General features: G+C 47.9%; 1 protein-coding gene across 3 annotated transcripts in view; it reads right to left on the reverse strand.

Annotated features, from left to right (window-relative positions):
• Positions 1-18,229, reverse strand: part of LZTS1 (leucine zipper tumor suppressor 1) — a 63,720-nt gene that overhangs the window by 19,643 nt on the left and 25,848 nt on the right. For 2 of the 3 annotated variants that reach the window (XM_038747517.1, XM_038747519.1), the window contains exon 1: positions 16,437-16,571. The exons of the other annotated variant lie outside the window; for it this stretch is intronic. The gene's annotated coding sequence lies outside the window, so the exon portion shown is untranslated. Of the gene's footprint in view, positions 1-16,436; positions 16,572-18,229 lie in introns of those variants that run through there. 3 annotated transcript variants of the gene reach the window in all.

Here is an 18,229-nt window from a genome sequence, read left to right on the forward strand (position 1 = left end):
GGGGATGAAGGCTGTGAGCCCCCCGTGGGACAACCTGATCACCTTGTAACCTCCCCAGCGCTTAGAACAGTGCTTTGCACATAGTAAGCGCTTAATAAATGCCATCGTTATTATTATTAGTCTAAAGAGCCGTAGGGCAGCCATTTGACCAGTTCTATTTCGGACAATCTGGTCTTCAGTCTGTCTGGATCCTTTGGATATGGTCCTGTCCCGCTCTGGCCCTTTCCGGGAGACAGTGTGGTCTAGTGGAAAGAACATGGGCCTGGGCATCAGGAGACACAGGTTCTCATCCTTGCTCTGCCTGGTCTGTACCCTGGGGCAACCCCCTTAACCTCCATGAATCTCAGTTTCCTCATCTTTCCATAGAGAAGTAGCGTGGCTCAGTGGAAAGAGCACAGGCTTGGGAGTCGGAGGTCATGGGTTCAAATCCCGGCTCCGCCGCTTGTCAGCTGTGTGACTCTTTGCAAGTCACTTAACTTCTCTGGGCCTCAGTTACCTCATCTGTAAAATGGGGACTAAGACTGTGAGACTCCCATGGGACAACTTGATCACCTTGTTACCTCCCGAGTGCTTAGAACAGTGCTTTGTACATAGTAAGTGCTCAATAAATGCTATTACTATTATTATTATCTGTGGAATGGAGATAAAATCCCTCCCTCCCTCCTAGACTGTGGCCCTGCGTGGAGCAGGGACTGTCTTCTCTATTTTACATCTACCCTAGCGCTTAGCACACGGAACATAGGAGCTTAATAAATACCACAATTATTATACGATGCCGGGCCACTTCACTTAGGGTATTTTCTGTTTCAGCACCCAGCAATTTTCCACCACTACTGCAGCCGAACTCTCAGGATAAGAAGCAGCAGTGCTCATGTTCATAGGGACCTAAGAGAGGATAAAAGGGACTGGGGCCAGTGCGGGTGCTGAGGGCTCGCCCTGGAGAATGGTCTAGGTTTGGATTTGTACTTTCCAAGTGCTGAGTACAGTGCTCTGCACATAGTAAGCACTCAAATACAATTGAATGAATGAGAAACTTCCACAAAATATTCTATGATGCCATTACATGATGCTGTGTGCCCTATGTGATTCACATGATTTCACACGCAGCTGGGTGTCCAGTATATGTGAAGGTCATCACTGGCCTTCTTTCTAGGGAGCCACAATGTTCTCGGGTTCATGGTCTGTGGCCAAGGGGTGAACACTGACTCTAGTAATGCCGCTCAGCCTGAATTTCCTCTTTTTTTCCCCTCCTCAACTCCAACTCGGGCTCCGATGAGTCCCTGATGTATCATCCTACCTGCAATGGAAATGCAGAAAAATATTTGCATTTTCCAAATAGCTCTTTTCTCCACGTAGCCCTAAAGCCCGGCTTTTTCCATATCTCCCTGACTTTGGGAGTTCACCTTTTGAAGCAGGGAGGATGGGATTCCTCTTTCCATTTTCCAGACTGTGAGAGTGAGGCACAAAGAGGTCTGCACTGATCACCCAGGGGATTTAGAATTTGCTTGCATGGTTCATCTTTTCTACGATACCCCCAGGTGCCCAGCCTTTGGACGGCCCAGAGTTTGGAAGTTTTAGGGAGGGGGCCTCACCGTTCCAGTTTGTAACCCTCTGACAGTCATTTCTCAGGGGGATGCCTGCCCACACAAGGCTTGGCACTGGGCCAGCTTCCCCAGCTGTGCCCCCTCCAGAGACCGAAGAGGCCTGGGTTAATTGGCTCCAAATCTTGGTGTAGCTCCTCATGTCAAGCTTTCCCTCCTCCTGCCTTGAGTAGGCCCAGCTCGCGCGCCAGACTCCAGGCTCCCAAAGCCTCCTCTGCCACCTCCTCCTCCTCCCTTGTCTGTTTGTTCTCCTTGACCTCCCTCCAATTTGCTATTGCTCTTCTGGGGCAGCTTCGGAACAATCTAATCTTTTCTCCAATAGGTTGCTGGGAAGAAGGCACCCTGTTAGTAGTATTCATTGAGCGCTCACTGTCTACAAAGCACTTGGAAGAGTACAATATAACAATAAAGAGACACATTCCCTACCTGTTACAAAGTTACAGTCTAGAGCGGGGGACAGGCATTGATATAAATAAATAAATTACAGAGATGTGCACAAGAGCTGGGGGGCGAGGAGTGAATAAAGGGATCAAGTCAGGGTGAGGCAGAAGGGAGTGTGAGCAGAGGAAAGGGAGGCTTCTTGGAGGAGGTGTGCCTTCAATGAGGCTATAAGGGGAGGAAGAGTAATTGTTTATGAGGAGGGAGGGCACCCCAGCAGTTGATCAGCTTTTAAGCTATGCAAGAGTAGACAGGAGCAGGAAAGGGAAGAAGAAAGAAACAGAGGAGAGGGATGGGGACCTAAAAGTACAGGAAGGAAAAGAGGAGACAGCAGCCTGAAAAGAGGAGAGGGATGAGGACCTAAAAGTACAGGAAGGAAAAGAGGAGACAGCAGCCTGGGGTGCGGAGAGAGCAGGGGGGTAGGATGCTGGTGGGCTAACGGTGGAGCCCACGCAGCTCACAATTAAGCGCATTCAGATTTCATGGAAAAAGCAGAAAGCGAAGGGGAACTCATTCAGCGTCTGAGTCATTCCAACGAGGGGAACAATCAGAGGCAATTCTGCTTCCCACTGCTCGGGAAAGAGCGAACGTTTTGTCGCTCCGCACCCTTTTGTGCGAGGCTGTCGGCCTCCACGCTGCCAGCTGTGCTGCGATGCCCGAGCTGCCAGCGCCGGGGCCTGGCAGAGGGCGATCCGTGCTTCCGACGCTGGGGTTGACATTTGCATGGGAACGTGATTTTCCCCATCCTAAGATAAAGCCACAGTTGCAGGCAAAGTTCATGCAAATTCCACCCCACCGCTGTTTCTATTGCTGTGGGCATCACCTGTGTGGGAGAACAGAAGGCTAATGGCTTTCCAGATCTACAGTAACGGGTAACGCCAAGTGTTCGCTTATCTTCCATGGTGTCTAGCAGCTCCCTGTGGGTGGGCGCTAATAATAATAACCACAGTGATAAGGTATTATTAATAATAGTAATAATAATAGTAATTGTGGTAATTTAAGCACTTACTATGAGCCAGGCACTGTACTAAGCACTGGGGTAGACACAAGTCCCTGTCCACATTAGGGCTCACAATCTTAATCTTCATTTCCAGATGATGTAACTGAGGCCCAGAGAAGTGAAGTGACTTGCCCAATAAATACCACTGATTAAGTGCTTATCATGTGTCAATTATTGCTCTAAGCACTGGGGTAGATAATCAGGTTGGACACAGACCCTGTGCCACATGGGGCTCAGGGGTCTGTCGGAGGGAAGGGGATTTAACCCCCATTTTACGGGCGAGGTATCTGAGGCACAGAGAAGTGAAGCGACTTGCCCAAGGTCACACAGCAGACAGGACCAACAGCAAGCAGGATTGGGCTGAGTCCTGCACGTTCCTCAGAGACGCAGCGTGGCTTAATGGCTAGCGCACGGGCCTCTGAGTTGGGAAGACCGAGGTTCTGATCCTGGCTCCGCCACATGTCTGTTGGGTGACCTTGGGCGAGTCGCTTCACTTCTCTGGGTCTCAGTTACATCACATGTAAAACGGGGATTAAGAGTGTGAGCCCCATGTGGGGCAGGAACTGTGTTCAACCTTTCATTCATTCAATCCTATGTGCAGAGTACTGTACTAAGCGCTTGGGAAAGTACAATACAACAATCAAGTGACATTCCCTCCCCACCTGATTGACTTGTACTTCCCAAGTGCTTAGTACAGTGCTCTGCACACAGTAAGCGCTCAATAAATACGATTGAATGAATGAATTGTATCTACTCCAGTGCTTAGAACAGCACACGGTAAGTGCTTAAATCCCATAATTATTATTATTATTGTTACTATTTTATCAGTGACTGCTGTCTCTGAAGCAGAGTACCTTCCTTTAGGTTCTCCTCCATCTAGCCCTGCTCCCCAGGGCTGGGTGCCCAAGGGTCCAGGGTGAGAACGGCGCTTAGAACAGTGCCTGGCACCAAGGAAGCACTTAACAAATACCATCATTATCAGAATGGGGTGACCTCATCAGCACTGGTTAGCAACAGAGCAGTGTGGCTAGTAGAACCAGCATGGGCCTGGGAATCAGGGGACCTGGGTTCTAATCCCAGTTTGGCCACTTGGTTTCTGTGTGACCTCAGGCCTGTGACTTAACTTCTCTGGGCCTCAGTTTCCTCATCTGTTAAATGGGGACTCAATTCCTGTTCTTTCTCCTCCTTAGGCAAGGAGCAAGTGGGACAAGGACTGTGAGCAACTATATGTTGCCAACTTTTACTTCCCAAGCGCTTAGTACAGTGCTCTGCACACAGTAAGCGCTCAATAAATACGATTGAATGAATGAATGACTGTCACTGTACTTCCCAAGTGCTTAGTACAGTGCTCTGCACACAGTAAGCACTCAATAAATACGATTGAATAAATGAAGGACTGTGTCAAACTGATTAACTTGTATCCACTCCAGTGCTCAGTACACAGTAAATGCTAAACACCTACCACAGCTATTATTATGAAGCAGTGTGGCCTAATGGAAAGAGCACAGGTTTGGGAGTCAGAAGAACTGAGTTCTAATCCCGGTTCCACCACTTGTCTGCTGTGTGACCTGGGGCAAGTCACTTAATTTCTCCAGGCCTCAGTTACTTCCTCTATAAAATAATAATAATAATAATGGCATTTATTAAGCGCTTACTATGTGCAAAGCACTGTTCTAAGCGCTGGACACTGTTCTAAGCGCTGGACTGGGGATTAAGACTGTAAATCCCCCATGGGAAATGGGCTGTATCCAACCTTGTATCTGTTCCAGTGCTTAGTATAGTGTCTGGCACATAGTAAGGGCTTAACAAATACCATTAGAGAAGCAGCATGGCTCAGTGGGAAGAGCCCGGGCTTTGGAGTCAGATGTCATGAGTTCAAATCCCACCTCCGCCAATCGTCAGCTGTGTGACTTTGGGCAAGTCACTTCATTTCTCTGTGCCTCAGTTCCCTCATCTGTAAAATGGGGGTTAAGACTGTGAGCCCCCCGTGGGACAGCCTGATCACCTTGCAACCTCCCCAGCGCTTAGAACAGTGCTTTGCACATAGTAAGCACTTAATAAATGCCATCGTTATTATTATTAAAAAATTAAACAAGAAAAAACAGAGCACTAACTTGGGAAGGGGAGTTTTGCTATTAGCTCGCATTAGAAACAAACTAAGTGCCAAATGCTCAAGTGAAGCTGGGGATCATATTTATTGGCATAATCACCCCCACCACAAAATTTTCCACACCCCATTTTTGAGGAGGAAATAAAAGACTAATTTTGCAAGCAAAGATAGTGATGTAAGGCAGCGTAGGAAGAGGCATAGGGTCAGAATGCCCGGGAAAAATTTTCCTTTTTCTATTTTGAAATGTTCCTTTGAACTGAGGTAGGAAGAGGAAGGTTACCTCAATTCATTGAGTGCTCACTGTATGAAACATTTGGGAGAGTGTAACAGAAATGTACTTCTCTTCCTTTCCCTGCCTTTCCTCCTCCCTTTTTTCTTCCCCTCTGTTTTCTTCTGCTCCCCTTATTGTTAGACTTAAATCCCCACAAAATATCTCTGCTCCTATTCTGGGGAGGGAAAAGTTACGGCAATTACATGAATAAAAATGGTATATAGTTATGGTAACGATGATGTTAGGGCAGGGATTGTCACTATTTATTGCTACATTGTTCTTTCTCAAGCCCTTAGTACAGTACTCTGCATACAATAAGCACTTAATATGATTGAATGAATGGATGTTTATAATAACTGTGGGTTTAAGCACTTAATATGTGCCAAGGACTGCTCTAAGTGCTGGGGTAGACACAGATTAATCGGGTTATACGGAGTCCCTGTCCCACATGGGTTCATATTCTTAATCCCAATTTTACAGGTGAGGTAACTGAGGCCCAGAGAAGTGAAGTGACTTGTCCAAGATCACACAGCAGGAGAGTAGTGGAGCTGGGGTTAGAAACCAGGTCCTGCTGATTCTCAGACCTGTGTTCTGCTAAGCCACGCTGCTTCTCTTTTTAGACTGTGACCCCACTGTTGGGTAGGGACTGTCTCTATACGTTGCCAATTTGTACTTCCCAAGCGCTTAGTACAGTGCTCTGCACATAGTAGGTGCTCAATAAATATGATTGATGATGAAATGAAGTAGGAGAGACTGTGATTTTTTTCAGAGGGAAGGTGGTTTAAGGAATCACCATAAAACTAACTCCAACCGATACCCTCTGGTAATTCCACTCTAAGGGAAACAAACTCCCCATTCAGTGGTCTCAAAGCCTTCTTAGGTTCTGTTTCCTCACGGAAGTGGAGACTGAAGTCTCGGGCGGTTGCGTGATTTGCCCAGGGTTGCTCCGGGGGCTGAGGCTGGATGAGCATTTGCCGTCTGTTCGCCCACAGAGGCGATGACCTGTGAGGTTTCTTTTTCCGTTGCTGCCGGCGGCGACCCTTCCCGGCCTACGAGGCTGTGGTCTGGCGGCATTTTCTCCGCATGAGGTGAATCTGGGGGTGCTGCAGGTTGCAGCCTTGACAGGCATCTTCTTCCCGCCCAGTGAGCTAGCGGCTTTGGAAACGGAGGAGGAAAGCAACCCCCCGGCAAGCTGACATCCTGGAGAGGTGGGGGAACAGCAACACCAAGAGAAGCAGCGTGGACTGGCATATAGAGCACCAGACTGGGAGTCTGAAGGACCTTGGTTCTGGTCCCAGCTCCGCCGCTTGTCCGCCACGTGACCTTGAGTAAGTCACTTCCCATCCATAATAATAATGATGGCATTTATTAAGCGCTTACTATGTGCAAGGCACTGTTCTAAGCGCTGGGGAGGTTACAAGGTGATCAGGTTGTCCCACCGGGGGGGCTCACGGTCTTAATCCCCATTTTACAGATGAGGTCACGGAGGCACAGGCAAGTTAAGTGACTTGCCCAGAGTCACACAGCTGACAATTGTCAGCTGTCACAAGCTCAAGAGCTTAGCACAGTGCTCTGCACACAGTAAGCACTCAATAAATACGACAATGAATGAATGAATTGGCACCAATCTATGCACCAGTTCCCCCATCTGTAAAATGGACAGTAAGGCTGTGAGGCCCTCTTGGGATATGGACTGTCCAATCTGATTTGCTTGTATCTTCCCCAGAACTCAGAACAATTCTTGACACACAGTAAGCACTTAACAAATACCATCATTATTACCCCACAGTTTAATAATAATAATAATGGCATTTATTAAGCGCCTACTATGTGCAAAGCATTGTTCTAAGCACTGGGGAGATTAATAGGTGATCAGGTTGTCCCACGAGGGGCTCACAGTCTTAATCCCCATTTGACAGATGAGGTAACTGAGGCACAGAGAAGTGAAGTGACTTGCCCAAAGTCACACAGCTGACAGTTGGCGGAGCCTGGATTTGAACCCATGAACTCTGACTCCAAAGCCCGAGCTCTTTCCACTGAGCCACGCTGCTTTAATACAGTGCCTGGCACACAGTAAGCACTTAACAAATGCCATTTAAAAAAAAAAAGCACTTAAATACCCCAATTATCCCACTAGAGTGTAAACTCCTCCAGGGCACAGATTATCATGGAGTCTCCTAACTGTACTGTGCTCTCCAAATGATAATAATAACAATGGTACTTATTATATGCTTACTATATGCAAAACATTGTTCTGAGCGCTGGGGTAGATGCAATAATAATAATAATGATGGCATTTATTAAGCGCTTACTATGTGCAAAGCACTGTTCTAAATGCTGGGGAGGTTACAAGGTGATAGGCTGTCCCACAGGAGGCTCACAGTCTTAATCCCCATTTTTACAGATGAGGTAACTGAGGCACAGAGAAGTTAAGTGACTTGCCCAAAGTCACACAGCTGACTATTGGCAGGGCAGGGATTTGAACCCATGACCTCAGACTCGAAAGCCCGTGCTCTTTCCACTGAGCCACGCTGCTTTTAGAGAAGTTAAGTGACTTGCCCGAAGTCACACAGCTGACAAGTGGTGGAGCAGGGATTAGAATCCATGACCTCTGACTCCGAAGCCCGGGCTCTTTCCACTGAGCCACGATGCTCTGCACACAGCAGACACTCAATAAAGACCACTGATGGATTGGTTGATTGCACTGGGGAGGAGAAAGCATGTGTGGTGGTGTTCAGGCTAAGAAAAGACAGGTTGGCAGCAACGCTCAGAGGGAAGCCAAAGTTTCTGCTCAAACGTGCAGGGGGGAAAAACAACCCCAAGGCCAGAGTATTTTCAGAGATGCCTTGAAGTCTCTTCCATTTCACCTGAATCCGTTGAGCAGTGGGAGGGCTTGTAGTCGGTGAGTGTATGTGTTTGTGGGGAGGGTCCATCTGTGGGGAATCTGTGCAGATGCCAGTGTGGTATTTGTGCCGCGGTGGCTGTCCCCGCCGAGTCTTAACATGGTCTGAGGAATCTGTCTGGCCAAGATGCCACCTCTCCTTCCCGCTGACTGCTTTTGTTCCTCTATTCCTTGCTGATCTGTACTCTCACTCTTCCTGCCTGTGGTGTAGACTCCTCACACCCGGGAGGACATCCCAGAGGCTCCCACAGTGCTACCTCCTCATCCCTGCACAGACCAACGAAGGTGATTGATTCCTTTTCCCAGAATAATGATAATAATAATTATGGTATTTAAGTGTTTACTGTGTATCAGGCACCATACTAAGTGCAGGGGCGGATATGGGTAAATTGGGTTGAACGCACATCGGGTTTACAGTCTTAATACCCATTTTACAGATGAGGTAACAAGCACAGGAAAGTTAAATGACTTACCCAAGGCCACAGAGCAGACAAATGGCAGAGCCGGAATTAGAACCCAGATCCTTCTAACTTCCAAGTCCATGCTCTCTCCAGTAGGCCATGCTGCTACTCTGAGGGAGAACAGGTATTGAATCCCCATTTTACAGATGAGGAAACTGAGGCCAAGAGCAATTAAATGATTTACCAAAAGTTACTAGGCAGGCAAGCTAATGGGCCGGGATTGGAACCCAAGTCCTCTGACTCCCAGTCCCTTTTTATTTCCATTAGGCCATGTAGCTTCTCCAGCATGGAGAAGAGATCATAATTACCAATTACAGTGTACTCTCCCAAATGCTTGTTCTGTGCTCTGCATGCAGAAAGTGCTCAATAAATGCCACTGATTGACCTATTGATTGATTAGCAATAGAGGCAACCCTGGCAGCTGCACCTGTTGCCAACCCAGATAAGAAGGTTGCCCTAAAGTTGCTGCTTTACCATAAAGTCTAGGACTCTTCAGAGGTGGCAACAGGACCCCAGAAAACTGTTCCATCTCATGGGTGATGCCTGGGAACTTTAGGGGCAAGAGACAAGAGTGTGAAATGATAAATGAGAAGAGAAAAACTGCAGGTGTTTGGCCCAGGCAGAACTCTCAGACTGAGACAGAAGGTTATTTTTCTTTTACGCTCTTGTGTAGTCATAACTCTGGCTCTGAATTGGCAAGTCAGGAGGCCCCGAGCCAGTCCTGTGCTGATACTACCAGGGCCACTTTACCCCTCGGTAAACCAGGGAGAATAATTCATTCATTTTCATTCAATCGTATTTATTGAGCGCTTACTGTGTGCAGAGCACTGTACGAAGCGCTTGAGAAGTGCAAGTTGGCAACATATAGGGACGGTCCCTCCCCAACAGCGGGCTCACAGTCTAGAAGGGGGAGACAGACAGCAAAACATATTAACACAATAAAATAAATAGAATAGTAAATATGTATAAGTAAAACAGAGTAATAAATATGTACAAACATATATACAGGTGCTGTGGGGAGGGGAAGGAGGTAAGGCGGGGGTGATAGGGAGGGGGGGGAGAGGAAGGAGGGGGCTCAGTTCCCACTGTCCCTCTGCTTCTCAGGGAAGATGTGACAAGGGGTTGGATTTTGAAAATCCGTAAAGTTCAGTGAGCTTCTTGGGGAGAGATGTACCACAGTGCATCACCAGAGGTTATCACCAAGCATGTGAGACTGTGCAGTTGCCACGTCAGGTGGCATTTAATGGATATTCAGTCACATCTGGCTCCAGTATTTCATACATGACTGAAACTATTGCCAGTGACTCGGCTTCTCCAATAACCCTGCGTCCTTGTGAACACAGTAGCTTACTGAAAATCACCCTTGTTTAAACCCATATTCCATTACAAGGGATTTAGGTTAAACAACCTTTCGCTCTGTCATTATAGAAACCCACTACTGTTGTAAGTTGTTTCTCCTGAAGAAGTGGAATCAGTCTGTCAGTCGTATTTACCGAGAGTTTACTGTGTGCAGAGCACTTTACTAAGTACTGGGGAGAGTACAATGCAACAATAAATAGAAACATTCCCGGCCCACAACAAGCTAAATCCATATTATATATGTCGGGTGTGTGTGTTCCTTTATGGACTCAAGTGTCCGTGAATGTGTGTACGTTTAATGCCCTGGTCTTTGTCTGAGAGAGAGCAAGTCTGCCTGCCTAAGATAAGATTACAGATGAATGACTAAAATGTCTGGATGTAAGCACCATTCCTGGATTAAACTTCCGACAGACCCTGGATAGAGACTTCCATCACCCCACCAAGCGCAGCCTTTCCTGGTGTAGAGTGAGGTGTGGGTTGGCTTGGGGAGGTAATGTTAAATATGATCCAATTAATATCCAATTCCCCCGGCCACACTGAGTCTGATGGGATTAGAAACAGAGGAAGGATGGGTAACAGCTGTGACTTTGCTGGACTTGGTGTAGCACATCCAGCTTGGGAGCTGCAACTGGCTCATTGTGCATAATCTGAGCTTTTTTCCGTGCTCACTCTAAGTGGGAAGTCCGGGGAGAGACAAGGAGGGAAAGGGGGACATGTTAATCTACTGCATCACCTGGGTTTTTCCCAATGAGTTACATTTCAGACCTGGGAAAAGGGAGAAAGGGAAAGGACCAGGATAGATGAGAGGATGAAAGAGAAACAGAAACAAAAAACAAAATACCAGGGTCCAGAAGAGACAGTGAGGGAGAGGGGAAGAGAGGAAAAGAATGAGGTGAGGAATGAGAGAAGGAAAGGGAAAGGGGGAGAAGGAGAGAAAGAGATGGTAGTAGTGGCAGAGGCAGAGATAGAAGAAAAAGACCTTTGGGGAGCACTGCCTGTGATTATAATGCAAATAAAGGGGTGAGGGGTGCCTGGTAAGTGGTGGGAGTTGAATGGAGAGAAGATTACATCATAGCCGGTGGTTATGGAGACCATGATCTCTTTATTTCGTGTGAGTGTCACAGGCAGGGGAGAACCCGTTACCTGGAAAAACTCTCTGCTCAGGGGCAGGTATACGTATGCCTTAGTGGGTATTAATAGTCTGACCTGAGCTTGAGGTTTGGAAACATGCAAATCCCTAAGAGGACATCTGTCTTCAAATCCCCTTGTTTCATCTGGTTCCAGCACCAATCCAAGAATCAAATGTGGGATCCAAACCAGCACGGTCTGTCAGCTTCTTGGCAGACCAGTAGGGACTCTGACTCACTTCTCCACCCAGGTTTGGGAGTCCCAGATCAAGGGGAGGGCTGATGATGAGAAAATGCCACCCTGAAGCATGCCTCTCTGGGCATCTAGGATTGCCCCTTTGCAGAGGGCTCAGGGGGCTTTGAAGATGCCCGTAGGGCATCTCTTCCCACGGTTTGTAGGAGGATGACTCCACAATTCACCTCGTTAGCCGGAACCCCTCGCCTTCTCTGCAATCTTTCACGTTCATATCCGACAGACCACCACTCTCACCTTCAAAGCCTTACTAAAATCACATCTCCTCCAAGAGGACTTCTCCTTTCTGCATTATCCTCAGATCTGTACCCTGTATTCACCCCACCCTCAACCCCCAGTACTTAAGTACATTTCCACAATTTTTTTTTAATGTTTGTCTCCCTCTCTAGACTGTAAACTTCTTGTGGGCAGGGAATGTGTTTACCAACTCTATTATATTCTACCCTCCCAAGTGCTTAGTAGAGTGCTGGTAAGCATTCAGTCAATATGAATGACTGACTGATCTCCTTCTACCTCCAGGATGTTGCTACATGGATACCCTACCCTCACCTCAAGTTCAACATGTCCAAAACGAACTCATCTTCCCTCCTAAATCCTGTCCTCCACCTAAATTGCCCATCTCTGTGGATACATCATCATCAGCTCCGTCAGGTTTAAAATCTTGGCATTACCTTCGACTCCTCCCTCTCTTTCAACCCCCATATCCAGTTTGTCGCTAAATCCTGTAGGTTCTCCCGTCACATTTCATTCATTCAATCGTATTGAGAGCTTACTGTTATCATCATCATCAATCGTATTTTTTGAGCGCTTACTATGTGCAGAGCACTGTACTAAGCGCATGGGAGAGTATAATATAACAAGAGACTGACGTATACCTTGGTGACAATGAGCCTACAATGTTTCCTGGCCTGCTCCGTGTCCACCAGTCCGGTCCAAGCACTTTTCCTATCCCAACTCGACTACTGCATCAGTCTCTTCACTGACCTCCCTGCTCCCAGTCTCTCCCTGCTTTAGTCCGTACTTCACTCCGCTGCCTGGATCGCTTTTCTAAAACATAATTCTGCACAAGTTTCCCACTACTCAAAACCTTCAACAGATACTCATTCCTCTCGGCACCATGGGGAAACTTGTGATGACCGGTTTTAAGCCACTCAATCGACTCTCTTCAAACTACATCCATAATTCGCACACTTCGTTCCTCTCAAGCCAATCTTCTCAATGCTCCTTGTTCTCTCATCTATTTCAAGAGGGCTCCCTTCCACCTGTAATGCTTTCCCTCTTTATACTAGGCTGTCCAATGGTCTCCCCATCTTCAAAGCCCTTCTGAAATCATTAGTCCTTGGGGACGTCCACCCTGATCTTTCATCTTCCCACCCACTACCCCTTCAGCACTTCCACATCACGTAAGAACGTGGATTTTCACCCACTCTTCCCCTCATCTGCTGTACTTTTATGTACATAGCTTTACATTTGTTTGACTGCCCCTTCTACAGTGTGGCTTAGTGGCTATGAGGAGCAGTGTGGCTTAGTGACATGGGCCTGGGGATCAGAAGGATCTGGGTTCTAATGCAGGCTCTGTCACAATGTCTGCTGTGTGAACTTGGGCAAGTGACTTAACTTCTCTGGGCCTCACTTTTCCTCGTCTGTAAAAATGGGAATTAAGAGTGTGAGCCCCATGTGGAACAGGGACTGTGTCCGACCTGACTACCTTAATAATAATAATGATGGCATTTATTAAGTGCTTACTATACTACTACTACTAATAATAATGGCATTTATTAAGCACTTACTATGTGCAAAGCACTGTTCTAAGCACTGGAGAGGTTACAAGGTGATCAGGTTGTCCCTGGGGGCTCACAGTCTTCATCCTCATTTTACAGATGAGGTAACTGAGGCCCAGAGAAGTGAAGTGACTTGCCCAAAGTCACACAGCTGACAACTGGCAGAGGTGGGATTTGAACCCATGACCCCTGACTCCAAAGCCCGGGCTCTTTCCCCTGAGCCACCCTGCCCTGCATCCACTCCAGCATCTGGAACAGTGCTGGGCACATACTAAGTGCTTAACAAGCCATAATTGTCATTAATAATGTATTCCAATATCCGACTCCTCCATTGGATTGTAAACTCCTTGAGGACGGGGAATTGTGTCTTCTAACTCTATTGTACTCTCCTAAACATTCAGTACAGTGTTCTGCCCAGAGGAGGCTCTCAAATAACATAGTTTGGAAGTACTGGGCTGGAGTGAAAGAGTCTTTAACGCTGGGGAAAAGGCAGGCAGAGTGTGCGGGGAGGCTCTCTGAGATCTCTTTGGGCTGCAAAGAAGTAGGGAGTGACTGATGCCCTGCCATTTGCCCTTTGACGGGTCATTTAGGGAAGAGTTGAGAATTGTCTCGCTGGTCCCCCACCTGACAGAACCTTTATCAGAGAGGATTTGCTACCACTGGGTAGGAGGGAGACTGGCCGAGGAGAAAGCAGCCTATTTCCTCAGAGAGCCCGGATCTGATCTTTCCCTGGGGGTCATCCCTTCCCTGGACCCCGGAGCTCTCTGGGGTGCCCCACGTCATGACCCAGGGAAGCAGCATGTCAGAGGAAAGAGCATGGGCCTGGGCGTCAAAATCTCATGGGTTCTAATCCCGGCTCTGCCAGGTGTCTGCTGTGTGGCCTTGGGCAGGTCGCTTTGCTTCTCTGTGCCTCAACTGGGGTCAATTGAGACTATGAGCCCCACAAGGGACAGTGACTGTGTCCAACCCGATTTGCTTGTATCCACCCCAGCGCTTGGTACAGTGCTTGGCACATAGTAAGTGCTTAAAAAATGCTATTATTATTATCATCATCATCATCCAGGGCCCAGAGGTTTCTGCAGAGGCAACATGGGGCCAATGCGACCGCCTCCTCTTCCTTCCCAGAGGGAAAGTGACTCGCAGGAGCCGGCTAATTTCCCAAGAAGTGGCCTTGTTAGCACTTGGAGTGGTCCCCAGCAGGCCCCTCTCCATTCCCCCCCTTCCCCTGCAATTTGCTCAGTAATCGTGCTAATTGGAAGGAGTTCAGCAATTCTGACGGCCCTATTTCCTCCGGCTGTTGAGGCCGTGACTAATTTTCTGGAGGCAGAGCGCGTCCCGGACGAACACCCTTCCTCCCGAGTTTGCTTGTCATTCAGCCCCACTGAAAGGCCCCATTACCACACACTCATTCACTGTAAGCCATTGTCCTGGTCCATTCACTGACATTCATTGGGATAATTCCTTCTCCACGAGCACATTGAGGCGAAAGCCCAAGGGCGCGTGTGCACATGTGTTCCCCCCTGATTTCCCATTAGTGGAGGGGACACTTCAGATAAAGGCCGGCCTGGCTTGAATTACACGTTCCACCCCCTTTTAATGGCTGGGGACTCCATCGGCGCTAATGTTATTTCAAGGAGTTCCAGGAGAATCCACGCTGACGGGTGGCAGCTCATTACCGAGGTCTGCGTGGAGGTCACAGTGCCCGAGTTACGGGCCCTGTGCCAGGGGCGGCTCAGTTCAGTGTGCCCGGGGCCAGCTTTGTCGGTTGTCAGTGGCTCAGAGCCAGCTGGGCGGACACACGGACTCCAGATCTACTGCCACGCTCTCGGGCTGGGCTCCTCTGCTTGCTTCCAGGCCCAAACCAAAATTTACTTCTGAACTATGAAAGAGAAATGGTCAAGCCCATAAAATGGGACATGGAAAAATGGAAATTCGACCACCAACCGAAGCCCTGATGGATAAACAGGATCCTCTCGGTTGGGGCTGGAGCGATTCTAGGTGCTCCAGTTCTGGAACCTTTCACAGTTGGATGTGGCCATCTCAAATGATTCAGGTTTGATTTTTTCAGGCGCTGTCATTCCACTTGCCACACCTCAGGCTGGCAGTTTGGAGGACTGTTCTGAGCCTTCTTAATCAATCAATGGTATTTAATGAGCACTTACTGTTTGCAGAGCACCGTACTAAGCGCCTGGGTGAGTTCAAGTCAGGCATGTTCCCTGCCCACAAGGAGCTTAATATCTAGAGAGGGGAACAGACATTAAAGAGAATAATGGGGCTAGGGTTGGCCTCAGAGCAGACGCTGCTAAACTGGATACTTACGGTGTCCAGGACACCACAGACAGGACAATTTACTGGTCACTGGGGCCAGAGATAGCTCCTCTTTCCCAGAAGGGATCTCTCTGGACAACTTTTCTCTGAGGGTTGATGGACTGACTTTTTAAAAACGGTATTTGTTAAGCCCTTACTAGGTGCCAGGCACTGGACTAAGCACTGGGGTACATACAAAGATAATCAGGTTGGATACAATCCATGTCCCACAAGGGGCTCACAGTCTTAATCCCCACTTTACAGAGGAGGTCACTGAGGCACGGAGAAGTTAAGTGACTTGCCAAGGTCACCCAGCAGACAAGTGGCAGAGTCCAGATTAGAATGCAGTTCCTCTGGCTCCTGGGCCCAAGCTCTATCCACTAGGCAATGCTGCTTCTCTAGGCTTGTACTGTATTTCCACTCTCTCCTCTCTGCTAACTTTTGTTTTATGAGCTGGGTGTGGGAGGGGAGGAAGAGAAGGCAGGAAAAAAGAGGGAAGAAGCAGGATGTGTGTGTGTGCACCACAGACAGATGTCACAATCGTGTTCACATTCTGTTCTTTTAGGGATAGTCCTCCTTTGGCAGGCAAGACTAGGAAGTTGCATCCAACACCTTATTTTGTCCAAACAGGGAAAAACACGAGCACCTTCACCCCCCTCCTCAGGATGAGCCATGAGGAAATGCTGGTCTCGTGGGATTTCTCCCCTGGGGAGAACATGGGTGTGGGTGTTGTCTGCGTAGAGGGCCTGACCCCAGGAACTTTCCAGCACTTAAATTAGAGTGGTACCTCTGCTGATACCAATCTGAAATTTACCCACAGTCTGACCTGCTCATTTCGTTCTTGACTCACGGCTGAACCAAGGGGTGATTTGTCGTTCAGGCTGTGAGGGCGGTCTCTGGGAATGGTGGTGCGGAGGACAAGAGCCGGCTGGGAAACCTCTCTGGCTGTGCAGACTGGAGTGGCTTGGTCCTGGAAGACGGAGGTTGAAGCAAAGCAATAGAGTGATTAAGGTTTGGGCTGGCAGGTGGAAGTCCGCGGACCGGAGTTTGGGCACGTGGACAGAATTGGCATGGTGCACGGGACTTGGCAATGGAAATTTGCTATGGGCAGGATGCCCGGGCCCAGCCTGTCACTTGGGCCAGTGTGCAGGGCTCCTTACTGTGTGATGGGTTTCCTTTGGCAGGAGAGAAAGTAAATCAGAAACCTCTGGGGTCAGGGAACTGAATTACGTTGAAGGTAAAACTGAGCAAAAGAGTTTTCTGACTGTAGTTCTTGCTGTTCTCCCAGGCTCTCAAATTCCTTGCGGCTGTCTTCTCAACTGTAAAATGGGGATTAAATCTCTGTTCATTCATTCAATCATATTTATTGAGTGCTTACTGTGTGCAGAGCACTGTACTAAGCGCTTGGGAAGTACAAGTCGGCAACGGATAGAGACGGTCCCTACCCAACAACGGGCTCACAGCTTAGAAGGGGGAGACAGACAGCAAAACAAAACAAGTAGACAGGCGTCAATACCAGCAGAATAAATACAGTTATAGCTATATATACATCAATAAAAGTGATAAATATGTACAAATATACACCATTCATTTATTCAGTCGTATTTATTGAGCGCTTACTGTGTGCAGAGCACTGTACTAAGCGCTTGGGTAGTATGTCGGCAACAGATAGAGATGGTCCTTACCCAACAATGGGCTCACAGCTTAGAAACAGAATCAATCAATCAATCAATCATATTTATTGAGCGCTTACTGTGTGCACAGCACTGTACTAAGCGCTTGGGAAGTACAAGTTGGCAACATATAGAGACAGTCCCTACCCAACAGTGGGCTCACAGTCTAAAAGGGGTAGACAGAGAACAAAACCAAACATACTAACAAAATAAATAGAATAGATATGTACAAGTAAAATAAATAGAGTAATAAATATGTACAGACATATACATATACACATGCTGTGGGGAAGGGAAGGAGGTAAGATGGGGGGATGGAGAGAGGGAATAAATAGAATTATAGCTATATACACATCATTAATAGAGTTCCTCTTAGACTCTGAGCCCCATGAGGGACACGGACTCTGTCTGACAGGATTACTTCAGTGCTTGGCCTGGGGCTCATAGTAAACGCTTAACAAATGCCACCAATATCATTAGTAATAATGATAATAATAATGCTATCTGTTAAGCACTTACTATGTACCAGGCACTGTTCTAAACGCTGGAGTGGATACAAGCAAATCCAGTTGGACACAGTCCCCGTCCTAGTGGGTCTCAGTCTCAATCCCCATTTTACAGATGTGGTAAATGAGGCACAGAGAAGTGAAGTGACTTGCCCAAGGGGTCGCACAGCAGACTAGTGGCAGAGGCAGGATTAGAACCCATGACCTTCTAACTCCCAGGCCCAAGCTCTACCCACTAGGCCACGCGGCTTCTCATCATTCTCATGCAGCCGGGGCGAGGAGCAGACGAAAAGGGCGTCCACCGTGAGACAATCAGAGCCATCTAACTGGGCAAAAGCTGAGCTCGGAGGGGGATTTTCGGGCCAAGCTGTCGAGGAGCTGCTTTTAATAAGATTAACAAGCCAAGTGTGTAACGTGAACCCACGTCCCGGAGTCAGCGG

Source organism: Tachyglossus aculeatus, chromosome 5, assembly GCF_015852505.1.
Source record: "Tachyglossus aculeatus isolate mTacAcu1 chromosome 5, mTacAcu1.pri, whole genome shotgun sequence".
Taxonomy (NCBI): domain Eukaryota; kingdom Metazoa; phylum Chordata; class Mammalia; order Monotremata; family Tachyglossidae; genus Tachyglossus; species Tachyglossus aculeatus.